We start from the raw sequence: 11,206 nt of genomic DNA on the forward strand, positions 1-11,206 counted from the left end.
ACTTCCCAGCATGAGAAAGAAAGTCTCCATATTATTTGACATAAGTATAAGCCTCTCATTATTTTGCTCCCTGTTCTGTGTTGCAGGTTCCATATTCTTCAAAAAAAGAGCAAATGTCTTTTCATTATCACTTTTTCTGGATATTTTTTCCTTTAGCTGGATACTTTCCTTAAAAAGAGAGAGACCCAACCCAAAGTATGGTTTTTACTTTCAATAGCAAGTTGTGTCATGACTTTTGAGACCCATACTGTTGTTGTTTAATTGTCCTGCTAGGTTTGTCTTCGTCTTCACTGACATTTAGGGGGGGAAAGTGCAGAAGTCTCTCTCGCTCAGAAAAGCAGGACCTTGAAGCCACACAGCCAACCCTCAGTAGCTAGCTTAGAAGACAATGGAGGATTCTCTGTCTTGAAAAATAATTGCTAGGATTTTATTTTAGAGAGAGAGAGAGAGAGAGAGAGAGAGAGAGAGAGAGAGAGAGAGAGAGATGTGGAAGAAAAGCTACTAACTGAAGAATGTAAGGCAGGCAGAAATATTTGTTAAATACTAGAAGTACAACTGAGTCAAAACTACTCATCCATTTTCATGTTTGTTGTTGCCAAAGATGAAAATCAAGCAACAAAGTAGGTAATAAAGTCAGTACTTTTGCACATCTTTAAGGAGAAAGCATTTTTAGAGAGCTCTCTCACGTTAGCATGAGATACTACAATGCTGTTGACAGATAAACCTCAAGCACCATGGGAACTGAAGTGCCCAAAGAAAGAAAAAAGAAACTATGGAGGGAGCTTGTAACTATTTCTATAAGAACAACCATTTTCAAAAGTAATATCAATATTTCAAAAGAAGCACTGGCCATTTGCCAGAAAGTTTGGTTGATTTGAAAAAGGGTGGTTTTTCATATACTTAATATTGAACACTGCAACAATTCCATTCAGCCCCAGTGAAAACCCCTGTCTAGGAAATTGTTTCAGTGGTTCTTGCAGTTGGCTTAAAAAGCTGAACCTCAATAGGAGGGAGTGACTACTTTTCTCAAGCCAACTAACTTTATTTTGTACTCTTGAAACTTTTGATACCAAGTTCTGGGGTGGTTTTTTTTGTCTGTGTTTTGTTGCACTATAGTGCAAGAGTGCCCCTACAGACAATAATAATGCAACAGCATTGGGAAAGCAATTATGGAATGAAAGGTTAAAATTCACGGCCTGTACTGCGCTAAAAGAAAATGTTATGAAAATGGTATATAGGTGGTATATTACTCCAGTAAAGTTAGCAAGAATGTATAAAGTGTGTAATAAATGTTGGAAATGTAAAGAAAAAGAAGGAACATTTTATCATATGTGGTGGGAATGTAAAAAGGTAAAAGGCTTCTGGGAAATGATATATAAGGAATTGAAAAAAAAAATGTTGAAATATACATTTGTTAAGAAACCAGAGGCATTTCTGTTAGGAATGGTAGGAAATGAAATAAATAGAAAAGATTATAAACTTTTTCTATATTTGCAGTAATAGCGGCAAGTATACTACTGGCTCAAAAATGGAAACAAGAAGAATTACCAAGGGTGGAAGAATGGAGAATGAAATTAATGGACTATGCAGAACTTGATAAATTAACAGGAAAGATCCGAAATCTACGGGACCATAAGTTCACCGAGGATTGGAGTAAATTTGTAGATTATCTGAAAAGTATATGCGATGAACAAACAACGTTCGTGGGTTTGCAAGAAGCTCTGTGAAGGAATAATATTAGAAGTATTGTAAAAAAGGGAGTAGGGAGGAGGAAGGTTTTCTAAAAGGCAATATTAAATTAGGCAATGCATAAGAAAGAATTAAAACGGAGGATTCGCAGAAGAAAGTCCAAAAGAATATATTTGTGAAAAATTTTATTATGTGTTTTTATAATTTTGTATTACAAAATGTATAAAAATATTATTTAAAAAAAGGGAAAGCGCCACAAAACAAACAATGAAGTGGACTGATGTTTGTACAATCCAAAATAAAGGTAAAGTTAAGGTACCCCGGATCATTAGGTCCAGTATAAACCCACCACTAATGTACTATTATTTTGTCAAGGAGTGGCTGGGGAAAACCAGCCAGATGGGTGGGGTATAGATTGTCAGGAGTTCAGTCTACACTCGAGTAGGACCCTGGCAGAGACACATGCCCGACTGGCATGTTCTCTCCCTCCTGGTCAATCGTTCGGGAGCCCAAACATCACAGCGACTGATGCCAACCGACACCGGCACACTTAGGGATCCGCAGAGTTTTCACATCATGCGTGACATACCTCAGCAACTCAGCATTTTGGCTAAACTACCTTATTTACATATAAACACACACGGAGCACTGCAACATGGCTCCCTCTCACTCTAGCATCAGACAGCAAAGAGAAAAAGAATAAAGGATAATAGTCCCACTTCACAGAACACAGTAACACAAACATCCTGTCTCCGTCACTTCCCACTCTGTGGAGTCAGAACATATGCCATCATGTGAAAGACAACAATCCTAGGACTGCAATCATGGAACAGGAATTCTAACATAAATAAGACACAAGATCTACCCACTCTGGAAGAATGGCAGATGAAGGTGACGTACATGGAACTGGCGGAAATGACTGGCAGAATCCGAGACCAGGGAGAAGAGTTGGTAGAAGAAGATTGGAAGAAATTTAAAGACTATTTACAGAAATATTGTAAAATTAAGGAATGTTAGAAGGATGCTGCAATGAAGTTATGTGGTTTTAGCAGTAATCTTATAAAGGATTAAGTAAAAATGGATTATTAAATAGGTGAGAATGTAAAGTCATAATACATTAAGATAAATTATTAAGATAAAAGTAAAGATGGAAAGGATTTGCTGAAATAACTAATTGAACTAGAATACAAAAAAGGGAGGTGTGAGGAGGTCAAGGAAACAAGTAAATGAAAGACATTGACTTGTTTTTAACTGTTTTTATTTTTCTGTACTTTGTATTTTCTGTTTTCTTTTTTCTTTTTTTCCTTTCTTTATTATTGTAATTTTTTGAAACGTCAATAAACATTATTTAAATAAAAAAAGGAATTCTAACATAAATAACTTCTTCTTCTCTTCAATCTTGCAGAAACCAGCCACAAAAACAATAGGCTGGAGAGGGCCTTGCTTTTGGAAGGCTACAGGGGAAATGATTTAATAATAATAATTTTAACAATTTTAATAATTTAACCTAACCCATTTTGTGGGTTTCCCCAGTCACTCACCTCATTTGGGTAAAATCGGATAAGGAAGTTTCATTCAAGGCTCCTTTACTATCCTCTCTATAATTCTTAAGCTAATGGACACCTGTATTGTGAGTGTGTCTCTTACTGAACTCCATAAACAACTTGCACACTGAGTGAAAGAGTATGATCTTTTGTCAGTCGCAAACCCACTGCTACCCAGCTTCTTTGGGTGACCTCAAATTCTAGTATTTTTCTTTGCCTCTCTCATATAATATTAGAGCTCAAGATTATCTCAGGAAGCTTAGGGATTCCATTGTATCTATCTGCTGAAATTCAAAGTGATATGCCTATTTTTCACCCAGTGCTATTGATCTGTTCATCAAGCAGCTCTCTCTGTCCACCCCAAAACCATAATGAAATCAAGCTACAAAACTGCACAGTATATATCAGGAAGGTATCTACCAGCTGTGTTTTTGGCTAGGATGCTTACAATTATTAGTGGGAGATCATCCAGACAATTTCAGCAGCGACTAGTATTGAAATACTCTGCCACACTGTATTATGAAAAATCAGACTTCTACAGTAACACTTCTTCCCTGGCAACAGAAGAGCTTGTGGTCTTTAGTTGCCATCTCTGCCAATGCAATCTAAATCTCTATCCCCAAAAGGGCTACATTTAGCAGCCATGTATCACATCCACATAGGGACGCGGGTGGCGCTGTGGGTTAAACCACTGAGCCTAGGGCTTGCCGATCAGAAGGTCGGCAGTTCGAATCCCTGCAACGGGGTGAACTCCCATTGCTCGGTCCCTGCTCCTGCCAACCTAGCAGTTCAAAAGCATGAAGTGCAAGTATATAAAAAGGTACTGCTCCAGCAGGAAGGTAAATGGCGTTTCCATGGGCTGCTCTGATTCGCCACAAGTGGCTTAGTCATGCTGGCCATATGACCTGGAAGCTGTACGCCGGCTCCCACAGCCAGTAAAGTGAGATGAGCGCTGCAACCCCAGAGTCGTCCGCGACTGGACCTAACAGTCAGGGGGCCCTTTACCTTTACTTTATGACATCCACACACTCCCACAGATCTTGCTGCATTCAGTAGGACTTGTATTGCAGCTTAATTCATTTAGCATGCTGCCAGGATTCAAGCTTGTAACTGATTTCAATTGGATTTTTTTTTAAAGAAAAAATTGGATGGTGGTGGAATAGGTCTTCATATAGGAATGGAAGGAGGAAAGGTATAGAACAGAAATGCTTGGGGCTTGGACTGCAGTTCCCATTATCCTGACCATTGGTTGTGACAGCTTCTGGGGTTGAAAGATGGGAGTCCAACAACATCTTAAGGACCAGAGGTTCCCTGTTCCTAGAACAAAAGTGGGGATGAATATAGCAGGCAGTAAAAGTTTGCCACCACAGAAGGATAGAGCCATGAATTGGAGTCCTCAGCTGTATTGTGCTTTTAATATTTGGTTGGGAGCTGCCCAGAGTGGCTAGGGAAACCCAACCAGATGCACAGGGTATAAATAAGTTGTTGTTGTTGTTGTTGTTGTTGTTGTTGTTGTTGTTGTTGTTGTTGTTGTTGTTTAAAAATGTCCCTTGTACCTACAGGCATGCTTAAAACATGGTACCTTTTTTTCACGCTCCCTCAATAAATGGTTGGGAAAGGGTTTTTTTTTTGTTTTTTTCTGGCTCAGCTCCTGATAAAATACTACTTCTTTTTTAAAAAAGAAAATTAAGTGCACCTATCAGAAGTTTTTGTTTGTCAGAATGACAAACGTTCAGCAGAGCAACTATAAGCTGTCACTTTCCCTCCTCTTGGTTAACAGAAGAGAGAAAAGACAGGAAAATGGTTTGACGATAAGCAAGCATAACTTATTTCCATTTTATAACATTAGAAAAAAGCTGTTGATGCAGTTGTTTATGTCAGACTAAGCTGTATTGCACGTGTAACTATTTGACTAAGATTTCTTTTCTTATGCTTCTTTACACAGCTGTGCTTTGAACACCCAACTACAGAGACCCCCCCCCAAAAAAAACCACCTTGCACATCTAAGATGAAAAGAACAGTAAGAAACTCCCTGAAGGAAAAGTGGGAGAGACATGAAATAAATAAAGCAATAACCTACAATGTAATTGAGATTTTGAGATTTTAAAGATATGAGGCCACCTTAACAACATATATGAGGGGGGGGGGGAGAAAGTTTGGTTTGTTTGTTTGTTAATGTATAAAACCTTTCCATAAAATGTTAATATTTTTTTTAAAAAAACCTCTTTGTATTTCCTTGCCGTCATACTGCAGCCCACTCTTCTTCGCCAATTCCTGAGGTGCCAAAAGATGACAAAATTAATTTAACTGTGGGCATATATTAGAAGGTTTGCACCGCCTGCAGAGAAGCAAAATAATTTTGCCATGCTGCAGATTTAAATATATGTATTTTACTTAGTCAGCATCAAAGGCAGCAAATATATTCTGGTCACTTCCAGAACCTGTCTGGGTGATGAAACGAGAAAAGAATTATTTCTGTGTTTGGAACAGCTGATCCACAACCATGTCAGAAGTTCATGGCCGAGGGAGAGCAAAACATTACACAGGGCGTTCTTTCAAACAAAGCAGTAAATCAATAGGCATTTTCTACAGCATTTTTTTTAAAAAAAGGCATTAATATGTTTTCCTTTAGATTTGCAATCATTATGATAATCTCATTGTTACTATTGCAGCGACACAGCTTGTTCTGCATTAACTCCTGATGCTCAGAAATGTAATGCTTGGCTTTTAAGTACAAGTTAAGACATTAAAAATCGCTGTCAGCATCATTGTGATGGAAAGGAAAGAGAGTCAGGAAGCAGGCTCTAACTTCTCCCCCAAGTCAGACCTTCTATGACATTTTGGTACCCAATGCTTCCCTTTCCTTCCTGCCTTATGCCCTGCCCCCAGAGAGCTATGGATCGCTCAGGAAATACAACCAAACTTGTAGCCATTTGTGGGTGTCTGTGTCCGACTCGTCCAATGCTAAAGTCCCTCTGCATATGCTTGATTGGTCTCAGGCTTTGGAAAATCTGATACACAGATGTACCAATCGTCTCCTGCACTGTAAAGCTACAGACCGTTACTGTGTTTTGGGGTATGCACATATTGTGTCCTCCCTAAAAGAGGGCATGTGTTGCGGTGAGACCTGGAGACTGACCTCCTGGTTGTGGGTGGGTCTATTGGATAGCCACAATGCCCTATTGGTAGGTCCCTCATTGCTGGATTTTATCTGACCAATGGGGTGCAGTCTAAATGGATCGAGGGACCTATATAAACCCATGCACGTGTCCCAGAGCTTCCTCTTTCAGTTCATGCATCGGAATACCTGCCCTCTCTCCCTATATTTAGGGTATTTTTGCGATTGACCTTGCTATGCCATCGCGTGTTGTCTTTCGTTGGGACAGGGACATGGCAGGAATTTCCCCCAATTGGCTGATTGGCTGTAACCATTTGTGTTTCGCCTGGCGCATAGCAGTTCGTCACAACTTGTAAGGTTGCAGATAGGCTCTGGTTCATGTGATAGGGATGGGAGTACGGTCTCACCATCCCTATGTGAAGGGTATTCCATTAAAGGAATCCAGGGACTCAGCTTGGTTTGGTCAACCCCTGAGGGGGTGGTGCCCATGCCTGAGTCCAGGGGAGCATCTGGGGAGTGAACAGAGTTTGTTCCCAGGCTTTTCACCTGCCTCAGGTGTTCACCCTTGGCTGACCTATGATAGAGCTCTGGGTCAGGACTACCTGCAGGGAGCTAGTCGAACCAGAACCTATGCAACCACTCACTTTTCTGTAATCAGTGAAGTTGTGGCCTAAATTCTGCCAAAAACCAAAACTATAATTTGAGTCAAATGTATCTTTATTTAAGGGGGAGGTCTCTGGGTTTGAACACGCAAATACCTGTACACACGTCAACACTCCATACTGACCTTTTAACTCAATGCATGGCTCTTGTTAAGTTGTGGGCGAACATATCAGATGACACAGCGATTCTTCCAAAGCAGCTCTTTATTCGTAAGCTGGAACAGAACTGAGCTGAGGAGCTCAGTCAGCCTGCTTATAAAGAGCTCCAGAACAATTGTAACTGTTGCAAATTTCTAAAACTATCCAATCACTGAACGTCACTTTTCAATCCTTCATTTGCATACAAAATATCCAATCACTGAATGTCACTTTCGATCCTTCATTTGCATAACTATCTACAGTACCCCCTGCTGGCCCAGGGTGAGAACATCAGTACATAACAGCTCTCAGGGCATGGTTTTGGGATTAGCACAACTGCTGGAGGACACAGCTGGCAGGCAGCATCTCCTTGGCACTGTGGCAGTACACATGGAAGAGACACTTGTGAAGACCTCTTGTGTGCATCCTCAAACAGGCCTAGAATCCCACCCCCAAGTAGTCGGGTATTCTCTGGAAGATAAAATGAGATTCCGCAGCAGACGTCAATGCGGAACAGGTTTTTTTTAAGGAATGAAAGCTTGAAAACCACTGATATAATGAAAAAAATGCTAAGAGTTACTTAACAATAAGTAACAAAAGTAATGCATGTTTTCCCTTTGAATACATCAAATCAGTACATCACTTCTTGAGTGGCTCTACACATCAAGTGCATGATTTTCATTTCAGGGACACCTGAAATCTGTTATTTAAAGAAAAGAAGTAATAAATTGCAGAACAGGCTTGAATTTAATGCACAGGGCTGAGAAGCTCTCAACTTCATAGTTCAACAGTACCTATCTAAAATATACTGCTCTGAAGATAAGTGTGCTTATGCAAGTTACTCATATGAGTTCATGGGTAATATGCTTTTATGGGAACAAACAAAATAATGAGATAATGGACTGGGGTTCTCTTTATGTCTGCACTGATAAAACTATTGCTTGTACTGAACACAACCTTGTCAATGCTTTGGGAAAGAAACTGTGGGTTGTATCAAATTGACCCGCCTTGAGTGGTATCTGAGCTTTTTGTTGTGTCTCCTTATATAGCGTGGGACTGCATACATGCAAAAGTTTTTGTTGCTACTTTGCTTACCCTTGTTATGGGCATGGGAATCATTTTTAAAGTCACTTTCATATCAGTGTTGTTGTTGTTATCCAGCAGTATAAATCAGCTACCTTTCCAATATTGTGGAAAGCAAGAGGAAGAAGGGCAAGGTGGAGGAGAGGTTGGCACAGTGGCAGGAAGAGCAGAATAGCTCTGTTGCTGTTCCTGCACTGCACCAACCTCTCCACTGTATCAATACTCCACCTCTTAATTACCAGTAGCACCCCAGCAGCGAGAATACTACTGGCCCAAAAATGGAAACAGGAACAATTGCCGATGCTCAAAGAATGGAGAATGAAATTGATGGATTATGTAGAACTGGATAAACTAACAGGAAAGATCAGATATATACGAGATCAAAAGTTCATCGAAGACTGGGGAAAATTTACAGATGTGTATGTGATGAGCAAATAATGCTAGTGAGATTTCAAGAAGTTCTGTGAATGTTAGAGGGCTATTGTATTGATGAAAACTAAGAGGTGAAGGTTTATAAAATGCAATATAAAATTAGGAAATGCGTTTTTTAAAATTTGAATAATGGATGATTGTCAGAGAGGTTGAAGGAAGTCAAAAAGGGAAAATATGTGACAAATTTAGATTGGATATTATAAATGTATGTTGGAAATTTTAATATTATTTTTTTTAAAAAGCGTTAAAATCGAGATGTGGAAAATATGGAAACAACGAGGCAACATTGAGATTTGGAGATAGTCTTCAAGGCCCGACTATGGGAAGTCCCGAAAAATTAATAATTATAACGTTAATTTGGTGTTTTTTATTTTAATTGGATTATGATTTGATATGTTAATTGGATGTCTTTTATTGGAAAATTAATAAAAATGATTTAACAAAAAAGAAAAGAAAAAAAGAACTGGGAAGCCAAATGTTGAGCAATGCTATCCCACTCTACTCTGCCCCACTGGCTTCTACCCATGGATGGAAAGGCCCAGGGATAGAAAGAAGAAAGAGTCCCTACCAGGGAGGAATGGCAAGCTAAGCTGGTGGACTACGCAGAAATGGCAAAGCTCAGGAACCAAGAGGACAAAAACTTTAAAAAAGAATGGGGGAAATTTATAATCTATTTAAGAGACCATTGCAAGCAGATGAAGACATTGGCAGGATTTTAATCTCACTTGTAATGTAACAAATATTATGGACAATATGCAGGGCCGGATTTAGGTTTGATGAGGCCCTAAGCTACTGAAGGTAATGGGGTCCTTTATATGTTCAGCTGTGCTTTGTCAACAACACATTGTCACTGTTTTTTGTGTTGAATATATGCTATATGGTGATTTATGGACCTAATAGGTATCTAAAGCCATTTGTACATGTTGCCATGCAACGAGTCCATGCAGAATGTAGGCACCCTAAATATAGAAATGAGCAAACCAGTGATATTTTAGGGAGTAGGCTAGCAGGTACGGCCCATTACTTACATCACAGGAGCCTACACAACACAAAGCACTGTTGCTGTATGTGGGTTTTATTTTATTTGTTTTTTATCTTATATTTTGGAAATGTACATCCAGGTTTTTTTCCCTTTAATTTTTTGCCTTGTTTAGATTATACGTAAATCTGGCACTGACAATATGGATTGATATAAATATAGATTATAGAATAATATGCAGTTGTAAATGCTGACAATAGGACCAATGAAGGGGGTGGCGGGAAGTCTGGAGACTCAGAGTAATCTCTATATATGGATAAGCATTTGGATTGCTGTAATTTTATATTTGTAAAATCAAATAAAAATTATTTCATTAAAAACAAAATACTCTGTCCCACTGGCTTCTTAGGTGGCCTTGGCAAAGGCCATCATCCTCAGGTCATAATTTAAGAGGACGAGAGACTTAAGAGGACCAGAGACTGTGACAAGAGCTGGCCCCAACCATTGTGAGAAACTGGACTCAGACAACACTTCTACGGTAGCTGATTTGTTTTAGGGTTCTATCCTTGCTAACAGATATATACAATAGCCCCCCTCTCACATCTACCAACTGTAAATCCTGGGGTGTACAAATCTTTGCATAACCAGTAGCATTATTGAATCTTGGCCTGGATCAAAACATGGATACCTCATAAACATTACTCTGATCTTCACCTGTCTAAACCTATATACTCTTGTCACTCAGTGACACTGATTCTTTGTGAAGAGCCTATGCAGTCCAACAGGAAGACAGAATAAAATGTTTATTGGCACACAATCATAATGGGGCTGAATGGCAAGGAACTGACAGTCAGCTGATGCCTGGCAACTTACCAGAGACACAACAAAAATCAATGGACATATGTGGCGATCTTGCACTGTGATAGTATTTTCTGCAGCTGAAATGTCCTGCACATTTGCTTTGTTCACAGGCATTATTTCATTTGTTGGCTTTTTGCAGACTTTTAATGCTTTCTTTGTGTTTGAATGAGATGGAACCATTTGCAAAGGCTCAAGCTGTTATGTACTGAAGTTCTCACCCTGGGCCAGCAGGGGGATACTGTAGATAGTTATGCAAATGAAGGATCGAAAGTGACGTTCAGTGATTGGATAGTTTTAGAAAGTTGTTAAAGTAACGAGGTACTGGAGCTCTATATAAGCAGGCTGACTGAGCCCTTCCGTTCAGTTCTGTTGTGGCCTCTGAATAAAGAAGAGCTGTTTGAAGAATTGCTGTGTCGTCTGATATGTTCACCCACAACTTAACACAAGCCTCCATATCTGCTGCCAGGCATCCACCACAACATTCAAACAGAACTGTCTGCAAAAGCAGGGATAAACCACTGGTTCCCATTTATTCTGCCTGAGGAAAGGCTGAGAAGTCAACAATATTCACCACTGGAGGTTCTTCTCTGTGTTCTGCCACTAAGGGGGGCAAAGCTAGTGGTGACCGGAGACAGAAGCTTCATGGTTACCACCACAGCTATGGAATGCTCTCCCAGGAGAAGTTTGACTTTACAATCAC

The 11,206-nt window shown here is 39.6% G+C and overlaps 1 protein-coding gene across 1 annotated transcript in view; it reads left to right on the top strand.

Annotated features, from left to right (window-relative positions):
- Positions 1-10,926, top strand: part of LOC309371864 (uncharacterized protein) — a 107,490-nt gene extending 96,564 nt beyond the window's left edge. Inside the window, exon 2 of the mRNA XM_081914959.1 lies at positions 10,702-10,926. The gene's annotated coding sequence lies outside the window, so the exon portion shown is untranslated. The remainder of the gene's footprint in view (positions 1-10,701) is intronic.
- Positions 10,927-11,206: the final 280 nt, after the last annotated feature.

Source organism: Podarcis melisellensis (genome assembly GCF_964234715.1).
Source record: "Podarcis melisellensis genome assembly, chromosome: 6".
Classification (NCBI taxonomy): domain Eukaryota; kingdom Metazoa; phylum Chordata; class Lepidosauria; order Squamata; family Lacertidae; genus Podarcis; species Podarcis melisellensis.